Source organism: Genypterus blacodes, unplaced genomic scaffold (genome assembly GCF_046128005.1).
Source record: "Genypterus blacodes isolate CSIRO-AG114 ecotype Tasmania unplaced genomic scaffold, CSIRO-AGI_Gbla_v1 ptg000141l_1, whole genome shotgun sequence".
Taxonomy (NCBI): Eukaryota; Metazoa; Chordata; class Actinopteri; order Ophidiiformes; family Ophidiidae; genus Genypterus; species Genypterus blacodes.
Window position 1 is genome coordinate 589,419 of NW_027466943.1, and position 22,646 is coordinate 612,064.

At 42.7% G+C, this 22,646-nt stretch overlaps 1 protein-coding gene across 1 annotated transcript in view; it reads right to left on the reverse strand.

The window, feature by feature from the left end:
* The window catches only part of hsd17b3 (hydroxysteroid (17-beta) dehydrogenase 3), a 122,324-nt gene extending 101,563 nt beyond the window's left edge, over positions 1 to 20,761 (reverse strand). Inside the window, exon 1 of the mRNA XM_076165128.1 lies at positions 20,756 to 20,761. The gene's annotated coding sequence lies outside the window, so the exon portion shown is untranslated. The remainder of the gene's footprint in view (positions 1 to 20,755) is intronic.
* Positions 20,762 to 22,646: the final 1,885 nt, after the last annotated feature.

Here is a 22,646-nt window from a genome sequence, read left to right on the forward strand (position 1 = left end):
GCTGCATGAGTTTCACCGTGAACCAGGGTTTGTCATTGTTAAAGCTCACCCTGGTGCTTGTCGGTACACAGCTGTCCTCACAGAAGCTGAGGTATGATGTCACAGCCTCTGTGTACTCGTCCAGACTGTCGGTGTCAGACCTGAAAACGTCCCAGTCAGTACAGTCAAAGCTCGCCTGAAGGTTCTCCAGAGCCTTACTGGTCCACTTTTTAGATGTCCTCACAACAGGTTTACACAGTTTGAGTTTCTGCCTGTATGCGTGAATCAGATGGACCACAGTGTGCTCCGAGTATCTGAGTGCAGCACAGGCAACGGCGTGATAAGCCCCTCTGACTGTAGTGTAACAGTGATCCAAGGTGTTCTCCTCTCTGGTCTGACATTTAATGAACTGTCTGTATTTGGGGAGTTCATGGCTGAGATTTCCTTTGTTAAAGTCGCCAAGAACAATATCTAAGGAGTCGGTGTTGGTCTGTTCCACACATAGCATCTGATCGGCGAGTGTGCGCTAAGCCCCCACGTGTTGCCGTGTGGTGGAATTTAAACACCGACCAGAATGAATGAAGCGAACGCACGGAGGGAATAAAAGGGTTTGCAATTAATGATGAAGATGATGATGATGTTTCCAGATTAGGAGAGCAGTGCTGTAGGATCACTAGGTGTTACATCAAAATTACACCATACAGCCATGTGCTGAAATGTGGGTCCCATCGTGGTGTTCACCCTCATTAGCTCACACACTCTCATGTTTCCTCCGCTCAGGGCTCCAGGCGCTGCCACTGTAAATTTGGCAAGTGCTCCAGGCCTTCTAGTGCACTTCATGCACACTTTCCATTCGTACACTATTCTGCAGAATGTCACTTGAGGGAATAACTCGGGATTCATAGCAGCATAAAGGTTAAAAAAAATGGGATGACGTGGGAAATGCAGAAGTGTCAATCACCCACACGCACTTTGTTCCCTCTCCCACCTTTGCTGGATAAATCCAGCTCTCTTTTATTCATTATTCTCTCCCACTGCGTTGCTCCTCTTAGCCTCTCAACCAGCCCTACTTCCGACTGAGAACAACCATTTAACAGCTGAGGCTCAATCTGGAAAGAGGATGGCGGCTTTCACTCGGAATCAGCTTAATTTTTTTCTAGTGTTTTCATTTGCTGTGAAAGTGGAATGTTTGGCAAGTGTCTGTCTCTTATCAGAAGCACCTGAACATGTTTAAATGCTCTTATGTGTACAACTCAGGTTGGGGTGTGAATCTCTCTTTGTGGACAGAATATAGAACACACCATGAAATGCAGCTATATAATGTGTAATGTATACTGCTATATACTTAAACTGAACCTTGTGTGTGGAGAGGACAGTGATGAGTGTGATCATATTCATTTCCATTTTTACTGTGCTTGTCATTGAGAATAGTCTATGTGTAAACTATGATACAGAGAAGCCTGCTGACAGAGAGAGAGAGATTCTGGCGAAAAGGAAGCTCAGTAACAAGGTCCAACTAAGGTGATCTATAACTGACAAGATCAGATTCTTCATCTGTCTACAGCGGGGAGGTTTAAGGTTCACATGATGAGTCAGTTCATATGAATGGACAATGCAAGACAATATATAGCACTATGTTGTTAAGTATAACATCTATCAAAGGACAGCTACACCAAGTCCACAGGTTTTCAGGATCAATGAGTGAATCAAAGGACTGAATTCATCACATGTTGCACATCGGGGATATCGGGCGAAGTGATCATTGGACAGGGTTCACTGGAAGAAGTGGAGATTTAAAAAATCAATATGGGGAAGACAGCACTACCATATCATCTGCACTGTACAGGATGCATGAAGAGGGATGTGCTGACTGGAGTGGGCTCGCCAGGGACCACCAACCAGAAACCAACACAAAGGAGGAGACACACCCACATTTGAACAGTATATATTGTATGAAACTCCTGAGTTCTGGGCTCATGTGCGGACGTGCAGGTCTTTTGGTCTCAGCTGAGGTCTCATGGCTTCAGGCGTCAGTCAATATTCTGTACCACAGCTTTAACCTCTTTTGCTTAATAAACAGCTTAAGTGTGATCTCTCTCAACTTGAAGTCCTTCTTGCCGGCCTGAGATATTTTGAACACGACATGGTGGCAATGAAATTCAAACATGTACTCTGTGATACGTCTGTCTGTCTGTCTGTCTGTCTGTCTGTCTCTTCCGTACACCACTTTGTTACCTTGCATGCATTCTTGCACATTTTTTCTTTTTGCTCCAGGGGTGATTCTTCGTTTCATTCTCTACTGTACTTTTGCACAGTAATTTCCCTCTGGTTAATAAACTTTTATCTTATCTTATCTTATCGTATCTTATCTTACCAGTATTCACAGTACGAGCAGATCTCCTGGCTGTTCTGACCCCACGACACAAATGACATGAACAACAGATCTGATGGATGAGCAGCAGCGAGGCGGACTGTTCTCTGTTGTCTTTTTAGAGTTTTGATTGCCTGTGAATTGAAGCGCTTTCATTGGGACGTTCCCATTGGTGGAGGTGTCGCAGGGTCGTCCAATGAGTGTGGCACATCTCATCTCCCAGCATGTCTCTGGAAATGTTAACAGAATGAAAATTATTGAAATCTCTGGAAATTCTCCCTAAAAACCACAAATTGCATTCATCAGTTTGTTTTATGTTGTTGAAAATGGCTTAAATCACTGTGCTTATACTATACTTATACTGCCTGAATGTAGTATTTTGCGTGAAGTATTGGAGTACTGCAGCTTGTTGGTGAGTGGGTGGTTTTGCTAAGAGGTGTTTCAGAGCCATTGTCCTAACATACCATTGCTATGGAGTGCTGTGCCTAAAGGTACGGCATAAGTTTCAATCTCATACGCTTTTAATTACTTTTTAGCTACACCCTCTGCCTCATTAGAGGATAAAAGCTCAGAGGTATTTCTTAATGACGTTTTGATTTTCCATTAACAATGATGTTTTTTGGGGCTTATGTAAAGGTTTTTCACCGCTGTTGGACACAGGCGATGAATTGAATCGAACACTTATTGATCATGTGGGATTTCTCATTCCCTCTGACGGCTCAAGCCTCCGAGCAGTTCTTGTGTTCCTGAGCAGAGAACCGTTATCTGTCTCTTTGTACTGCAGGTACCAAATGTATTCTTTCTTTCTAATTGAGTTGCTTATTTTCTGTGTTGTCTTTGATCTCCAGAGGGGATCCTTGCTTTGAACACTATAATCTCCTTCTTTTGTCCAAATGTCAAACTCTGTGAGACACTGTAATGAGGTCTGTGTCAGCTTTTACCGGACTGAATTAGATATCGACTAAGCAGTCAGCCTTCATTATCATGTTAAGCTCTTCCTATCAGTCGGCCAGAAATGTATCAAAACTGTGAAAGGCCAGTAAAGCTGCTGTGGAACATGAAACATAAAACATGAAAGCGCGGAAGCTTATGAAATACTTCCTCAGCCAGGATGATGACTATTGACCACTACAAAACCAGGCAGAGTTTTACGTTACAGGGATTTAATTTATGCAATAATACAAATACTACATCCAAGCTAAGATATTTAAGTCTCTATCTAATCTAAAGCACATTTAGCTCTTCTAAACCCACCATCTATATAGGAATATCAACACCGAGAAGCTTATAACTGAATAAGCCATTACCTCCAAATAGATTTACAGTAGATGTATTTTGAATCTTTAGTGTGAAAATATGTTAAATTCATCAAAATAGCAGTAATTCTCTCCCTGATTTGAATCCTTCTTTTAATAGAATTATTTACATTCCTATGTCCTTTTCTTATTGGTCTGTAGTTGACATGGATCTCATTTGTTTACACTTAAGTGGCAAGAAAACTCACAAGTAAACAATTCATAAAGCACAGTATTGATTTCATGTGGCCCAAATATCTAAACCAAATGTTTTGATCATATAATTTTGTACATTTTTATGCTTCACAGGGGAATTTGACAGCAATCCTGTCTGTATAAAGGTCTTTATTGTAGATGAGACATAGATTTGTTAGCCCATAAACTAAAGCCTTATTTGTGTTCTTTGTCTGACAAATTGTTATTTCTATTGACATCATTATCGTATTTTTTACCGATATGACAATGTAGACAGATGAAATTCCAGAATAGAAAATAATCCCAACGGTAAATCTGGTTTAATCCCCGAAGTGCCTGGAAGAGAATCACTGATAAGCAGTAGCCATAAAGGAAAGCAGATAAGACAGATGTATCTAAGAGGACTGCAACAAGCCTTATCAGCAATGTTATAATACTAAAATGTCTCCTTATCAGTTATTGATTGTTTAATGGCCCTCAGTCCAAGGTGAATAAGGAGGAAGAGGGGCTGGATTAATGCAATAGAGGGCAGTGAAGGTGTAGGGCTTCCTCTGATCATGTGGGTATGTTACAGCAATATGTGCATGTTGTATATGTATATAGTCTTTATATTGCCTGCTTATTAGTGTAAATTCAAAATTGAGCGCTGGACTAAAATGGGTCAGAGTGAGCATGAATTTCACACCAGCTGACATGATATACAGCACACAGTATGGAGGGGAGTGTTTCAGAGTAATGGCCCTCCTCTCGTCTCTCTGGCTCCTGCAGCTCTGACTGTGTACACACCCAAACAACACAGGTGGACCACAGAACATAATGCTCCAGTCTGGACCAAAGACTGTATACAGATTACATATCACAACAAAGCCAGCCAGCCTGCGTGAGAGTGGCACGCCATTATCCTGCTCCTGTCCTCTATCAGCAGGCTCATTTTCAGGGGTGAAAGCTCATGATGAATAGAGAGAAATGGCGTCGACAAGGAAACCCATTTGCATGCCACTGAATTGGCATTATATCAGCTCCACATTAGTGGGCATGTGTCTGCCTCTACCTGTTCCTGCATATCAATTCCATTAATGTTCCCAAACCGGCCACATATTGTTCGTCTGGATCTGCTCGCCGCGCCGCACTCTCAAAATTTAAACGTCTCTTCTCCAAGCCACACCCATGTGCATCCTTTGTCAAAAATTAACTAATAAAGTATTGAGTAATCTTGCAATCAAACAAACAAATGCTGTGGAAGTGCAAAGACGCCCTCCTTGGCTGAGGTAAAGATGAAAATATACAACAAAAGCCTCACGTTTTCCCTTGAGAAGAACAGAGAATTGTAGGCTTTGCGACGGTGATATTTACTGCAGTTATCGCATTTGAACAGTGCAGGTGTCGCTGTTATTGTGCCCATGGTGTATAAAACAAGCAACAATGCGATAATCTCCTTTACTTTCTTCCAGCTTCTGCACCTGCTATCAGAAAACATTGCTGGCAGCAGTGAGGATACTAGCAGTTAAAAATATGGCTGTACTAAAGCGGTGCCAGTGTTAATTAGTTAAACAACTTCTGAGATAAAATAGGCACTGGTCCAATGTGTGTGTGTGTGTGTGTGCGTGCATGCGAGTGAGCTTATTGTGTTTGATGTGGCTATATATTGTGATCACTGTGAGTTTACAGGTTCAGTGAAGTACGAATTACTGGAGTGTGTGATCTGAGTGAGTTAAGCAGAATCAGCGTCACCACGTCCTCACCTTCTCTCCCCACCCAACCTCTCTTAAACGCTCACTCTGCCTCTCTGCTGGTGGCTGATTAATCTCAGATGGCAAAGCTGTCGGGACCATTTATCCCCAATTGCTAAGACAAGTTTCTCAACAACCTTTTTCTCAAAACCAAATGTTGAAAACAACATGCACAACACATATTTTCATGTACAAAAATAACACGCACGCAACACTGAATCGGTTGGAATTGGTGGAGTGTATGTGTGTGTGTGTGTGTTTCTGTATCAAATATAAACCATGAGATTATTTACACCCCTATGAAGCACTGTGATGAATGGACGCCCATAACCTCAGGCATGCTCTCATATTAGTTTCACATTTCACAGACACACACACACATTTATTTAGGCTGCTCACATGCACAAACAAAGCAACAGCCTGAGTACCTGAGGGCTTTGTGGTGAGGAGAGTTTATACTGCTGCTGCTCCATTAAACTAATTTACACAGTGTTACATCTGTAACTTAAAAGACTGAAGCGAGGCAGTAACCTACGTGGGCCACACAAAAACAAACACAAGCGTGAAGGAAAACAATGATGGTCAGTGTGTTAAGTGTGAACTGAAGAGTTGATTTCCTCCTGGGAGTAGTGTGATTGTTCCTCAAATCCCTTAAAGCTGAAATGACCCCCTGCTGTCCAAGAACCACCAACTGCTGCTGTTCAGCTGTTGTAACTGTTCGTGTATCAAAGAGGAACACTAAGGCAGAGGATTATGTGTATGCCAGAGAGAGAGAGAGAGCAAGAGAGAGAGAGAGACACTTTAATTCAGTTCTCTACATCAGTGACACTAATACCTACAGTTACATGGACCCAAAGCCTCTTCCAGCTGTTGAGTGTCACCCGCTGGCATGTTCATTTTGTTCTTATTAGCCAATATTCTTACCCTTCTACTCCACAAGCCAAAATTAAAAGTAAAAATCATTTACACCACTTCAAAAGTACTGAAGTCGCTGTACAACAGCCAGATGTCATAGATCAGGGGTGGCTCTTTGCTGGCTGACGTGAAGCTCGCAGCGCAAACTGACAGCACTTGGTCCACCCTAAAGACCACATCACCAAACACCAGTGGAGCAACCTGGAGAATGTGGTTCCGTGCTGGAGGATTCAGCTGTGTACACACACCTACAGGCCAGAGCACAACAGCTGTGAAGATAGCAGTGTTCACAGTGCAGCTAGAATTTACAATGCTTATTCATTTCTTATCTGTCCGCTGGTGTTTTCCCAGACGATTACCCGACATGGCCGCCCCCTGAAGGGGTCTGAACAACCAATCTCCCATTGGAAGTTCACACTTCTGATCAGCCTACACGCATGAAGTTGTGGTGTGTAAAGCCTCTCGAAGAGATAAGTAGAACAAATAGCTCTGAAATTATTACGAATTTCAGGGCTGACAAACTTTCATCAGAGCACTTCCTCTTTAATTCTCTCCAAAATTGGCCCTCATCTTATCTAAACCGCGGAATCACAGATGAATGTCAATGAACTCCCTGCTAACAACTTCCTTCGCCTCCTGCCCTCAGTCACTCAACACTGTCAACTCCCTCAGACCTTCTCCAGTCAGCAGCGGATGAGGAGGAGCAAAAGGGGAAAAGGTGTGATGATGAATTCTTTCACTGACAATATAAGTTCCTGCTAATTGAGTAGAATCAAAGCTACACCTCATATGCCTTCAATGTGGGTGGAGCATACATTTCTGCTATCTAAAGGCTTCAAAAAGAAACCAAATTACAGACTTGTATTTACTGTCTTATTGAAGGTTAGTGAAACAATATGAACCGCAGGCCATTGTCTTACAACCAGAGATGGTATTGTTATGATATGACTCATTTACTATCGAGGCACGACTGTAACCGAATCGTCTTACTTCATCTTTATGATTTTATACCAGCTTCGCCATTCATGCGTTTTAATTTCTGTATCAGAGGTAGTTTGGATCGACACGACTCTCATGCAGTCACTTTTACAGGGATGTAGATTTGACAGTTGCTGTTATGCTGTTGTCATATTGATATGATATTTCAGTTGCTTAAAGTGACGCAGTTTGGCGTTTGGAGGGTGGATTACACTGGTAAGATGCAGCAAATCGGAGATTCAAAACTGTCACTTCTATCTTCAATCATTTTTACCTTCATGTTCTGGGCGTTATTGTATATTTCATTCACTCTTCAGAATGACCAAGCACATACTTTTACCGTCAACCTTTCTTTCCTTGCTGCTGGTTAGTTCTCAACATGCCCCCTTCACCTGTTCAACATGAGGTCCAGACTTTGACAGCAAATGTGTTAAGTGCAGCTAATTGCAGCATGACACAGCGCAACAATGAGTCACTTTCAAGCCGACTCGTCATCTAATTTGTTTAGTTTCCAGCGCAGATCAAATTGTATTTTGGAGTCAACCTATGGAGTGTGTAGGCTATAGACCATAGTCATGCAACATGAAGTAGAAATAGCAGCAGTGTTTACATGGGACTGTAATGATGTGAAGTGAAGCATAAGGATTTGTCTCACAACATTAACTAAACAGACCATTTTTGTGATAAATCTGAGCACAGTGGTCTCTGTGTGGGCTGCAGGATGACAAAGTGAAGACATTAGTTCATATTCTGTAAATGATGGCCCTATTTGGAGTCAACTTGCTGCCAATGTTGTACACAGGTTTAATTTTCACAGTCAACCATCCATCACTTCATACTGGAAAACAGCCCAATTTGCCATAGTTCAGCACAGTTAATGGGAAACTGATCCGCAATCCTACAACAAAGCGCTGCAGCAAAGCAACACATTTATTATTACAAACTCAGGTGTTGAACATTTCCATAATTGTATCATTGAAATTGACAATTTTCCTCTTTTTTCCTCATTTTGTCATCCATACATTGTAATTGATCATCCCAATATTTACAATATAGTAAGTTTTTCAAAAGAGCCTCTGCAGCAGACTGTGACAAAGTGCAAAGGTTAGCAAAACGACCCCTTTGTCCCCTTTTTCAACTTTTATACACAAGCATGGCTGCTGTAGCCGTGTTTCATGTTGCCCACTTTGTCTGAGTCTGAGCACACCCCATGTTGAAAGGTCCGTGGTTGCAAAAAGTGGTTTTTAACTTTATGAGGAAAGGCTTGATTTACACAAAAATTGACACGGAAGCTCAATATGCCAAAATTGTACTTTTTCTGTACGTATACATTTTTGATCTCAAGCCATATTTTAGAGTTCAAAATTTATTACACACACACATCTTTGATTGACTGTGTGTGTGTGTATTAAAGCTTAGTAGGGGACAGGATACAAACAAGAGTGCAGTTGAAATTAGCTTGTCAGTCCTTCTAATCATAATTCTCCTTCAACGTGTGAGACAAATTAAAAGATAAAGAGCTCATCCTGAATCCTTCCTGAAAAGGTTAATTAAGTAAAAAAGGTCATGACATCGACACTGCGTGACATGTATATCAAGCTTTGTGCATATAGATCCATAACAGCACAAATAAATGCTAATTAAATCCTTCACTCTTATAAATCTTTTAATATGAATTTAAAACCATGGACCATCAGGTAGTTCAACAAGTTGTGTATTCCTGCAGGGCACCCATAAATCTGTTCTTTTTCTGGATGTAGTCCTGTTGTGAGAGCCTGACATGCTCAAGGCAGATGCTGAGTGCAGCAACTATTTTCCAACCAGATTCAGTGTCAAACTTTGGAAAAGGAAGAAAGTGACGCACGGAAGCTGGAGGCAGTAAACACTTTGTGGAGTTTTGTTCCCTTTACCGAGGAGAAACCTGGAAGGGTACCACGGCGTTTAAATATTAAAGAGGTTTGAAAAAATGAGCCACTTCGTCATCCTTGTAAGTTGCAGTGACTTCTGATTTGAGATGTAACTTTGTACATGTGCATTTGAGCAAGAACGCATCAGCATATTATTCATGAGTGCAAGCAAAGCAAGTTTGTGATCTCTGTCCCTGCAAGAAAAAATACAGTTCTTCTGAATTGCTAAAACCCTAAACCACATTCTCTGAACAAAATGCCCAGTGGCCTAAGCCAATTTGTCAAATAAATCACTCTTTTGGCAAAACCTGAAAAAAAGCTTCATGTAGTTGGATACCATTTGCAAGTCTCATCCACTCTTTTTTGTAAAATTCGAAACATTTTAAATTTGTATCTCACTTCTTCAGGGGCCCCACAGACCCCAATATACAAATGAAAACCAAAAACCAAAAATTTCCAGAAAGCATTTTTAAGTCCAGTTGGAATTGATTGGTGTAGCTTTTTGTCAACAGCTCATGTGGTTTAGGGTTAAGGGCTTTCAAAGGATATACACTCAATTACCAGAAAGTCAATCTAAAGCTCCACACAAACGATGAAAAGACTGAAGATTGAAGATATTGGTCTCTCTCTCTCTCTCTCTCTCTCTCTCTCTCTCTCTCTCTCTCTCTCTCTCCCCCCCTCTCTCAGGTGATGAAGATGGGTTATTATGTTCCTCTCATAAACCTGAGTAATCATGACAGCACTCCAGTGTATCTCTACCTGCACTAAAAGCAACATCACTCATCTCTATTTCCACTGAAGTCATGACGTATGACTACTTCCTGCGTGAAGTTACACTGACAGATGACATGACCCTTCTGTGACTCTGTCTAGATACAAATGAATTGATCAAATGGAGATTTTGCTGTGTTCTCTTCCAAGCAACAAGACAGTGGTTTTTCACCTGTTAATATAGCAATACTTATGTGTGAGCATAATAGTCCCCGTGTCCTCGTGGAGCCATAGGAGAACATAAAAAGTGGTCTTAGTTATCAACTGGGCAGAGAGGGCGAGAGAGAACCATGGCACCCTGGAGCCCCATTTCACTCATGCTGCAGCTCAGAACAGCCCCTGGTGCTCCAACAGATTAAAACATGCATTTCACCAGGAGTGTGAAATAGAATTACTCTCCTGTTTATGTCACTGTCACAACACAGCGCCATAGTTAGTCAGTGGTGTAATTTTAGAATCAAATCACACGGTATTATGCTGTATATCCTCAACCAAGCTGACATTTACAGAGAAACTAGTCTGATGCAATTTGACTGTAAGGCGTATTTTGTGGAAGCAGCCTCTGGTTTTCGAACAGAATTGGGACTTAACAAGTCTGAATCAGTGCAATTGTGATGCAGTTGTGATGGTGATGAGCCCCTCCAGTTCAGCTGTCATCATTGTTTCCTCTCAAGGTCATTCCACTGGAAGACTTTTTTCCTGAAGTTGATTCTTCGAAAACATGCGTATGTGCATTGGATTGTTATTATGTTGACAGGTGACATTCATCTTCACCTTTCCAACATCAGCTTGCGATGAGTGGGTTTTGTGCCAAGCTAGGTTTATATTTGGAGCCATTTATTATCTGGGCTTTTCTCAGTACAGCTTGTCTCCTATCAATAGACCAGTCCCTTGATGATCTAAGTGTCCTAGCAGGTTCGTACTGGATCAACATATATATGAGCCAAGCTAAAACTAAGTAGCAGTGCAGATTTAAGAACCGGTGTGATATGATCTGCCATCTTTGAACCCGGACACTTTCTTGGGAAGACCAGAAAAACAACATCACAATAATCAAAACTTTTAAAAATGTAGGCATGAACAAATTTGTTACAGACAGACAGACAGACAGACAGACAGACAATCTCTTATTCTGGCAATGTCTGACAGCGAAGTTAGTATTTAAAGAATGTGAGGCTTCATTCGTTTTGTTTTGCCTGCTTTATTAAGTTTTAGGTCATTTTGGCACTTACTTAAAACAGACTGACTGATGCAGTGTAGCTGATTGATAGCTGTGTGTATCATGGGCATACCTTGGGTGAAGCATGTGGACCAAACATAGATCCTTGATGAACAGCACCAGTGGTCGTTAAAGCCCTCAGATGTAACCACAGAGTAAAGAATTGTTCCGTGGGACTGAGAGGATTTTAGAACAACTTTTACAACTATGTGGAACTTTGATTTAATTGTGTATACTATAGCATAGACTGCACTGTTTCAACACAACAGTTCATATGCCTTTAAATATGTGATTCATGGGAGATATTTTGGTGAGAATGATGGGAAATCTGAAATGTAATTCACCTTGTCAGAATGTGCAGTGAGTTATCAAATAGTTTATTGATTATTGGAATTCAGTCAGAGGCCAGGGACTAATAAACTGCCATAATAATTTTGAATTACACTCAGGAGGCAGGTGGTCAATCTGCAGCTGAAAATTACACTGTGCTGAACTCGTGTTACATTTGCCAGCTCGCCATCTGTAATTTTGTGGCTGTCAAGCGACAGAACACATTAATAATGGGACCTTGCCGGTGCTGAAACGCGTGCTAGAAATGAACATTTAACGTCTTGGCTGGCAAACAAATCAAAAGATGATGTGAGTGTTTATGACTTCAATTAAAACAGCCTTTGTTTAAGCTCTACTGTAAACACTAAGAGAGTCGTGTGTCGAATTCTGTTTCAAATCACAACCATTTTTGCTACATGGGTAGAAAATGTATAATGACTCCAGGACTGAGTCAAGCCTCTGGCAAGTGAAAGAAATGTTCAAAAGTCAATTCTGTTTCTGCTTCAGAAAACTAAATTACACGGTTGAAACACTTAAGCTTTGCCTCCACAGTGATCTGTCCTCGGCAACATGCTATGCTCAAACGTATATGAATCCATTTTCAATGTGAGGCGTTGACCTGAGAATTTGGACATAATGAGAATAGACATTTAATAGAAAGACACATCTAGCAACCGCTGAAAGCTGATTGTCTATCACGAGCTGTCAGGTGGTGATGGAGAAACAGAGAGATGCTGAGAGAACAGAAAGGCAATTTTCATCACATCACGTCTGCCTATCGGTCAGACTGGGCCTCATTTTACAACTGAGGTGCATTATTGCCTGCCACCATTTGTGCACATTCACTCAGTGTGACATGTCATGTGTACACACATACATGCACACGCACACGCGCACGCACACGCACACACAAGCACACACACACACACACACACACACACACACACACACTGGGTAGACTGCAGATGACAAACCATCCAACATGGAAAACCGAAAATAGGGGTGACTGACTGACTGACTGGTTTTGTTCTCTCACTGCAGCTCATTTCACTCTTTATTCAAATGTCACCTCCTAACCTCACAGGCAACAGCTGCAATATCAAAACTCCCTGGAAACGGGCGCCTTTAATAAAATCAGTAGGGATCAAATTCAGTTAAAATGTGGGGATTGTGTGTTTCAACAGAACCCAAGTCACACTGAAGGTGATCTCTTTCTCGACGACAAACGAAAAGCCCAAGACAAGATTTGGTGTGTCCCTTTGGCTGTCTGTCCACACTGGAGCTGCTGCCATCAGATAAGCTGGCACTTCTGAGTTAAAGCCTCAATTATAGTTTGGGGGAGAAAGGGTGAAACTAAGTTAAAGCTCCGGCGCACAGCACTGCTCACGTCTGTCCTGGAGGAGGAGGAGGAGGAGGAGGAGGAGGAGGAGGAGGAGGAGGCGGCAGCTCCATCTCTTTCTTTTCACACAACTTTGTCTTTCTTCTCATTGTTCTCAGGATATGCGAACAACCTAATTTGTACTGACATTACCCGTCTGCTCAAACTGTTTTCTGTCACCTGATAGCAGTCTGTCACACATATCACCATATTGTTCAGTGGACCTGCTTGACTGAAGATGGTAAAATCTATTATTAATGAAACCGCAAACAAACATTAATATGAAAAGACTGAAGATATTGGCCTCTCCCCCCCCTCTCTCTTTCTCACTCCCCCCTCTCTCTCTCTGTCTCACTCATGGTCTCTCTCTCTCTCACTCACTCACTCACTCACTCACTCACTCACTCACTCTCTCTCACTCTTGCTCTCTCTCCCTTTCTCTCTCTTTCTCATCCCCCCCCCCTCCCCTCTCTCTGTCTCACTCATGGTGTCTCTCTCTCTTTCTCTCTCTCTGTCCCACTCACTCTCTTGTTTGTGTTCCAGTTATTACAGCGGCTTTAGGGATTAGTCCAGGTGACATAAATGTCATACTGTGAAGGCGCAACGGGTGGCCGGTGTGCTTCATCAGACCTGAGATTCATAGCTGTAATACACACACACACACACACACACACACACACACACACACACACACACACACACACACACACACATGTTATTTGTTATTTGTGTTCAAAGCCATCAGGCTGGAAGCAATTGTCTGTATTGTGATTGTCTCTGAGTGTGTGTGTGTGTGTGTGTGTGTGTGTGTGTGTGTGTGTGTGTGTGTGTGTGGTCAGAGTATTTCTACTGTGAATGTTTGTTTGTTGCGCTATAAAAGCAGCTCTGGTATTAAACTTGATTTTTGGTGAAACTTTGCAGATACTAATTCTCTTCTTTACAAAGTCATTCACTTGAGCATAAAAAAGCTTGGACCTGATTATTTCCTGATGTGTGTGTGTGTGTGTGCGTGTGTGTGTGTGTCCGTGCGTGTGTGTGTGCGTGTGCGTGTGCGTGTGCGTGTGCGTGTGCGTGTGAGAGAGAGAGAGAGAGAGAGAGAGAGAGAGAGAGAGAGTATCAATCTCCAGTGATGGATCAGGGCCGACTCTTCTGAGAGTATCAGTCTCACACACACCTACACACACATATAACGCATTTAGAATGAACCAGCGTTCTCACAGTGCATCTGCGGTGCAATGCATCACAGATAATAAATGACCGCAAGTCCCCTCAACTGGAAGAGATAAATGAACACTGTCAACATGTTTATCTAGAAAATTCCTGCCCACAACTGTTTGAATCTCTTATGTGAGAGAATCCATAAGGAAATGGGAAATTTGCCATAAATGTAACATGAGGCTGGATCATTTTGATGGTTTGATTCTGTTTATTACATCAATTGCAAAACTAATGGAATTTTATATCAACAAAGTATTTATAAAAATGAAGAAACACCTGCACAGCGCCATCACATTTCTAATCCACGTCTTCAATCATTATCTGACGAATGGATCTGACGCAGCGTTTAATCATTCCAGGAGCAGCAGACGTTTCAACCAAAACCATAAAACGTGGCGAATCTAGGAATCATTTTCTCATGTCAGGTGTTGACACTTCTCCTGTGATGTACAGCTGTTTGCCTCCGCCCATCAGTCATGTGCTGCACAGCTGGTCAAACTCATTGTAAACAGCTATTCAGTCACCTGGGCTGGGAAGGTTTCTGCCTCTCTGCAAAGCGACTGTCACTGAAGGTCAAGTTGAAAGGCGTGCAGGTTTCCTCTCTTAAGTATTGTGAGATTCTGCCCACACCTCCCTCCCTGACGTCACTGTTTCAGAGGACAGCAAGCTAGAGGATAGTGTGCTGCAGATATAGTGTGTGTGTGTGTGTGTGTGTGTGTGTGTGTGTGTGTGTGCGCGCGCGCGTGTGTGCGCGCGTGTGTGTGCGTGGGCACTTCCAGATGGATCAAGCTCAGTTATACATTGATAATGATAATGATCAGGCCAGCTTCTCCATAACCATCCATCACAATGAGTGTGATGATTATTAGATGTCCGTGTGCCTCTGGTGGATTTCTCAGACTCAGACTGGAGGAGGAAGAGGATGAAATGAAGCGTGCACAGACTCTCAATAGTAAAGTTCCTCTCTTTGTCACTCTGTGTTCCAGTAACACTGTGCGGTGTGACTCAAGTCACTCAAGGTAACACATTTCGCCACTTTACTAAGCAAAGTGGTCAATCTTCTCTCAGCGGACAATCCACAGAGAGCCTTGAGATTTTCCTCCTCGGATAGTGTTTTGGAAATGTATCATGTTCAGCAAAGAGGATATCAACCTGTTCATCTTAAATGAAAACGAATGACTCTTGACAGACCAAACGTCTCAGAATATGTGCACAGATCTTATCAGTCTCTTTGACTTGGGCCCAGAGGGAGCCAATCAACCCACAGTGGAGAGTTTGCAGAGGCTTATTGTGTGTGTCCAAGAGGCTATTTAGTCCATGGAAGTAATGAGATCAATGTCTTCATGTGTGCAAGAACCAATTTGGACAATTTGGGAATGAAAAGCTTCATCAGGCTTCATTAGCTCATCACTAAGGTTCTAAATGCAAAAACTATTTTAGTTCCCTAGCCTTTCCCACGGTGCATTGCTTTCAGATGATCAGTATTCAGACACTAGCGCGGTGAAAGAAATATTTTTATGTCCCATATTGAAGTTGTAGACATGTTTGTTTTCCTTGAACAGCTACTGCAGCAAGGTCACTTTGTTCCCCCTGAAGGTTTAGTGTGTCTCTGAGTTGAGAGCAGTAAACTGGAGGGTAAGCGTGGGCCCTGCAAGAGGCCAATACGAAGCCCAAACCCCCCTGGCAGTGATCAGATACAGTGGGCAGCAATTTCCTCCTGCTGAGAAGCAAAGCTCGGACCTGGGAAACACACAAAAGGAAAAAGGATGCAGACAGACGTATAACATAAGCTTAATTTGCATTCTCTAGGATGAACGCTCTGTACATTGACATGGCATTGAGCCTTTTTTTGAGACTTCTGTTCCTGGCAGAAAATATGAAATAATGAGACCTAATCTGAGCCAGAGGCTACATCCTGAATGATGCTGAGTTAGTATTTCTCTACCTAAACTTGGAAATAGCAACCCTGTTGAAAATGTTTTATAATTAACCAGCCATAATTTTGCATAATCAGATAAAGGAAATTTCCTTTTAATAGTTAAATGTGTGACAACATTTCACACACCGGCCTCAGTCGACACTCATGCAGCTTTGCATTAAGCTCGAGCTTCAGACACATTCAATCCAGTCTAGTTCAGCCCAGTTCATTATAATCAACTATGTAATTACTTATAGATTTCCTACACAACTGCTGATACACAGGAATAGCTTTAGGTTACAGGAACAGTCAGCTGCTGTGGTGCTCTGCCTCCTGCTCTAGCTTCTTCCACATTAAAGAAAACTGGCAGCTATGCAGACTGATATGATAGAAAAATGAGCTGTCTGCATTGTAGCCTACTTATACTTCATGTGTGTACTTCCACATACTGTATGTCATGTGTTTATCTGTATGGGTATGTGATGTGATGTGACAATTCTGTAAACTGTGGAGACAAATTTCCCCACAATATCAGTTCAATTAGGAGAGACAAATTGAAAGAAAAGGAATACATGAGTTGATGTTATTTAAATGATTTGTTGTTAACAAATACACAGTTGGAAGAATAGAGAGTAAGTAGAAAGTCTTTGGCGATTAGAGCCCATCGGTAAAAATGTTTTTGTCAAGCGATGATACCAGATGAATAAGAATGATTCCCACCCTCGTCTTCACACTGAGGGTGGTAAAGCTGCAGAGGTGGATGGATGAGATGTGGATTTGTTTGGCAGTTTTAGAAACTAGATGGCTCTTTGTTGTTGGCTCAGATGAATATTGGAGGAACAGGAGGGTGGAGGTGTGAGCGTTGGATTGTCTTTGAAGGTCGACTGGAGGTAAAAGGAGCATGTTCAAATTTTGGACAGCAGTTAGATGATTGGTTAGTGGAGGTTGTCGCTATAGCTGATTGACCAATAACATAGAGGGAGGGCAAATTCAAATCCAACAATATGCCACGTTTCTTTGGGTTACTGCATAATTTACAATTGTGCTGTATAATGACCACATCATTTCCAATTTTACTGCACAAATTTCCCAAAATTATGCAACGATTATCAAATTCGGGGTGTGATCGGCCCAGATCTCCACTTTCATTCCAATCTTTATGTGGTAGTGCTGATGTGTATCAGAAGTTGATTGTAGCGTAAAACAGAGGTGAAGGAATGATGTTATACAGTGTCATTTCACTTCATTTAAAGATCCAGTTAAACTTTGTAAATGTAAATAAATGGTCCAAAAGTTGTGATGGGAAAAAGATCACAAACATGAATGCAAAATTCAGGAAATTACAGCAGCAAACACAGTGATTTTGACTGCAAAGATCACCAAAACAAAATTGTGAAATTCTGAAATCTTAGGGGAACTGATTAACACAGAAACATGCATTGGAAGTGTTGCCAGGTCAGCTACCCATTATTGAATCACTCATCACACTACACGGAGCAGCAAATAGGCTGCTCTGCTCCGACGGTGCCATGGACAGCAAACACCTCATACCTGCACCTCATTTTAAATCCCTAGGCCACAGTCTCATCTGAGGGATGCCGCTCCCAGGACAAAACGTGTCAGCATAGCTCAAGTTGAGCCACAATTTTCAATGACATTTGCTGTTCAGGACATCATTTTAATCAACCACCAAGGCTGAGCACATCACAAACTGTCATTTATGCGATGTTCACACCTGCTTGAAATAGTGGCAATGTCTCTCTACTGGAGGAGAAAGTCATTTAGCTGATGGGAGGTCCTGCCACTCACAGCCCTGGTTGCTTTTCCTCTATTGAATCTAAAGAAAATGTGCAAGTACCAATTTAGTTTATAACATGAACAAAAATGTTTCTCCGACCAAAAATTAAGTAGAAGGGCCTAAAAACAGAATTCAGGCCTTAATTGGATGCATTCATTTATTATGTTTTTAATCAAAAACATGATCTGTATAGTTAACAGATTATTAAAAGACATCCAAGTAAAATACATCACACCCAATTCTTCCTCTTCTTATTAATAATATTGCTTTGCCACACCTTTCCACTATTGTTTCTCATATAGATTTATAACTTGTGGAGTAATGCTGAAGCTGGTAGCTGTGCCATGATGCTGCCATGACAGTGCGGATCACTGGCTTCTGTTGCCAAATACGCCTCCAGTCCTTTGTACCGAGCCACATCACAAATGATGGGTACCATGGAAGGAAATACTTCGCATTTTCCTGGTTGAAGTGACACATTAAAGTGGTCCAACAAGTTTGTCTTCATTTCAAATTTCATAAACAACTTGCAATTTCGAGGTGCATAGATGTTTCCTCTCTGTAACTGCATCTGAGTGGTTCAAGGGGAGTTTAGACGGCTGGAAGCCTTACAACTCGTGTAAAAAGTTGTATTTAGACCCTTGCCAGCATGTGTACAACAAATGTACTGCTGAGGCCACAAGTCTGCATCCAGCCACTGATGGAGGCTTTCGTGTCAATCCTTATCATTTGCATCTTTGATCCAGGGAATTGCAAATGAGTCATCCTGTTCTCTGAGCCTTTTTAAGCTGAACACATTCAGACATTCTTGATTTTTGTGCCTCAGGCAGATATGCAAATGAATACATTTCTAATTTCACAGCATGGAGTTTAGTTGTGTGCTTTAAATCCTTGATTCTGAAGCTCTTTTCTTGTTCAAATGCTGTTAATAAAGGCAGGCGGCAGATTGGAAAATCTTAACACACCAATAGAGAAGTATGTTGATGAAAAGATGTGGATCAAAGAGCAGGTCCTGCTGTTTGAAGCTTGATGCAGTCACTCTTCCTGTTTTAGAAAATTATAGCACACTCTCACTAAAAGCTTTGGCTGAGGGAAGAAGCAGAGCCCCCTCCTCATCCCGGTCCCTCTCTGCATCGCTGTCTAAATGTCTCAGCATCTCTAAACAACAAAGATGCAGCTTTCACATCTCACACTTCCACCAGGAGGTGCACGGGAAGCCAAGTGCCATTTCTGGATGACGTAGTTTGAAGCTAGGAGTCTTCAAAAACACATCTTTTTATTTCTTTGATTTGTTCTTTTTAGCTGAATCCCTTGATCAAATGGAGTGCTGCCAGTCTATCCTGAAATAAATTGAAGTGGATGGAGGCACAGGGCAGAGTGGGACTCTTGAGTCACAGAGAGACTTTTCATAAAAAGCTTCTAATGCATTCACTGTGGCACAGAACAAAGGACAGACCCTTGGATGTGAAACTTCCCTCAGCCCCTCTTCCGCTTTACTGGGAAATTGCACATACACACTCACACGCACGCACAGACATACACACGCATACACAATCACACACACACACACACACACACTGATTGGCTGATTCTGACTGTACTGACGTGTCTGACTTTGTCCAATTCATTCACAAACACAAGCTTCAAGCACAAACTCAGAAAAACAAGATCTTGCTTTCTCTCTCTCTTCAGACAACTGCCAATAATATGTGTGTGTGTGTGTGTGTGTGTATGTGTCATGTCCTTTCCATGTCCATGTCCATGTTGAGACCAAAGCAGCTTTTATATGCCACCGCCATCCTCCAGGACTGCTTCCAAATAGACTGGCAGGTGTTCTGTGATGCAGCCAATGGAGACATCGACGAATACACAGACTCTGTCTCTGCCTACATCTCGAGGTGCATCGATGATGTTCCGAAGGTCACTGTAAGGTGTGTTTCCCAAACCAGAAACACTGGGTAAATGGTGCGTCCGTGCTAAGCTATTGGCACGATCGTCTGCCTACAACTCAGGGGACCTGGAGGCCTTGAGGAGATCCAGATACGACCTCCAGAGGGCCATCAGAGATGCCAAAAGGTCCTACAAGCTGGAGTCTGTTTACCACAGCCCTGACCCCAGATGCATGGGGAATAAACTCCATCACAGTCTACAAGGGGAAGAAAAGCAGTGATGCCCCGCCTGCCGCCTCTCTCCCGGATGATCCCCTTCTACGCATTGTTTGAGGCGAGCAATAGCACCCCCACAGTGAGGCCAGCTGAGGACCAGGACAACTGCACTCTGTCCCTAACCACGGCCGACTTGAGGAGAGCTTTCATAAGAGTAAACCCATTGAAGTCTACAGGGCCAGATGGCATTCCAGGCCGTGTCCTCAGAGCGTGCGCCAATCATCTAGGGCCAGTATTCACCTCTATCTTCAACCTCTCCCTGAACCTGTCTGTAGTTCCCACCAGCTTCAAACAGACCACCATTGTCCCTGTACCCAAAAAACCCTCCATTACCTGCCTGAACGACTACCGCCCTGTAGCACTGACATCCAACATCATGAAGTGCTTCGAACGGCTAGTCAGAACCCACATCTGTTCCACCCTTCCTTACACCCTGGACACCCTTCAATCAACAGATCCATCAACGACGCCATCGCCCTGACTGTGCACACCGCCCTCTCCCACCTGGATAAGGTGGACACATACGTGAGGATGCTGTTTGTAGACTACATAATTGTGCTAGCCAAGCTTGTCCCCAAGCTCAGGATCCTGGGTCTTTACAACTCCCTTTGCAACTGGATCCTGGACTACCTGACGGGCAGACCCCAAGTGGTGAGAATGGGTAACCTCACCTCCTCCAACTGACCCTGAGCACTGGAGTACCCCAAGGCTGCGTACTCAGCCCCCTGCTAAACACCCTGCTCACACATGACTGTGTGGCCACAAGAAGCTCCAATGTCATCATAAAATTTGCTGATGACACCACCATCCTGGGTCTCATCTCCAACAGCAATATGACCGTGTACAGAGAGGAGGTCAGTGTCTTGGCAACCTGGTGCCAGGAAAACAACCTCTCTCTCAACGTCGGCAAGACAAAGGAGACCCCACGCCCCCATTCACATCAATGGGGTTGAAGTGGAGAGAGTTTCCCATTTTAAGTTCCTTGGTGTGCACATCAGCGATGATGTTACCTGGTCTAGACATTCTGTCACGGCAGTGAAAATTGCAAGGAAACGCCTTTACTTCCTGAGGAGACTCCAGAAGTTTGGCATGTCTACTAAAACTCTCACCAACTTCTGCCATACCAACATTACTGCGTGGTATGGCAGCTGCTCTGCTGAGGACCGCAAGGCCCTCCAGAGGCTGGTAAAGACAGTGGAGCGCATCATTGGCTCCAACCTTCCCCCCATGCAAGGTATCTATCACACACGATGCCTTAGAAAAGCACAGAAAATCACCAAAGACCACAGCCACCCATCACATGGACTGTTTACCCTTCTGCCATCTGGTAGACACTACCGGAGCATCTGGGCACGGACTACCAGACTCAAAAACAGCTTCTTCCCCCAGGCCATCAGGCTCCTTAACCAGTGACTTTGCACTCTGTTATCATTGGCACTCATGCCACTTTAGATTTATTTATTTGTAATAGTCTGTATATTTTTTTTCTATTTTGTTCTTATTCAGTCTGGTCTGCACTTTTATTCCATTTTCTTTAAGGCGTAGTATTTTGCACAAATTGCACAAAATTTGATTTCAATATGCTGCTGCCACGTCACAAGGAATTTCAATGTACAGTACGACCCTGTGTTTTACTGTGCAAATGACAAATACACTTGAAACATGAAAAACTTGAAATCCACACTCAGGCCCAGGAATGTCTTGTTGTAGGAAGGTGCTAACTACTGACCTGCTTCACCACCATTTTCTTCTCTCAAGAGAAACGATTCACTGATTCTGAATTACTCTCCTAGTAGAGACTAAGATGAAATGACAGGTGCAGCCCAACATCTATCCTGAGAGCTCACAGAGCGTCACCGTCTCCAATTTGGAGATAATTTGTGCACTTTTTCCCATCACAGCAGCAGTTATTGCTCCCATGTGTGAAACACCTCTGGGTTTCTGAAATACAAAGCGAGAACTCTGGGAAAGAACATGAAAGATTATTTTGTTTGTCTGTCTATCTGTCTGTCTGTCTGCCTGCCTGCCTGCCTACCTGCCTGCCTGCCTGCCAATCTATCTATCTATCTATCTATCTATCTATCTATCTATCTATCTATCTATCTATCTATCTATCTATCTATCTATCTATCTATCTATCTATCTATCTATCTATCTATCTATCTATCTATCTATCTCTCTCTTTCTCTCTCTCTCTCTCTCTCTCTCTCTCTCTCTCTCTCTCTCTCTCTCTCTCTCTCTCTCACTTATTGCGCTTTTCCTGCATTCAACAGGTGTGTACCATACTGAGAATAAACCTCCATAGAGAACCAGTGTTCTTTCGACAATGTCAGACATCCATGTTGGTCACAGGATGTGTCATTATTTGTCACCATTCCAGTTATTTGTAATCGCAGGGACTTAATGTTGTAGTGAGAGAAGGCAGCGTGCGGTGGCACTGCTGGGGCTGTATCACGGCCCCCTGGTGGTATGACTGCAA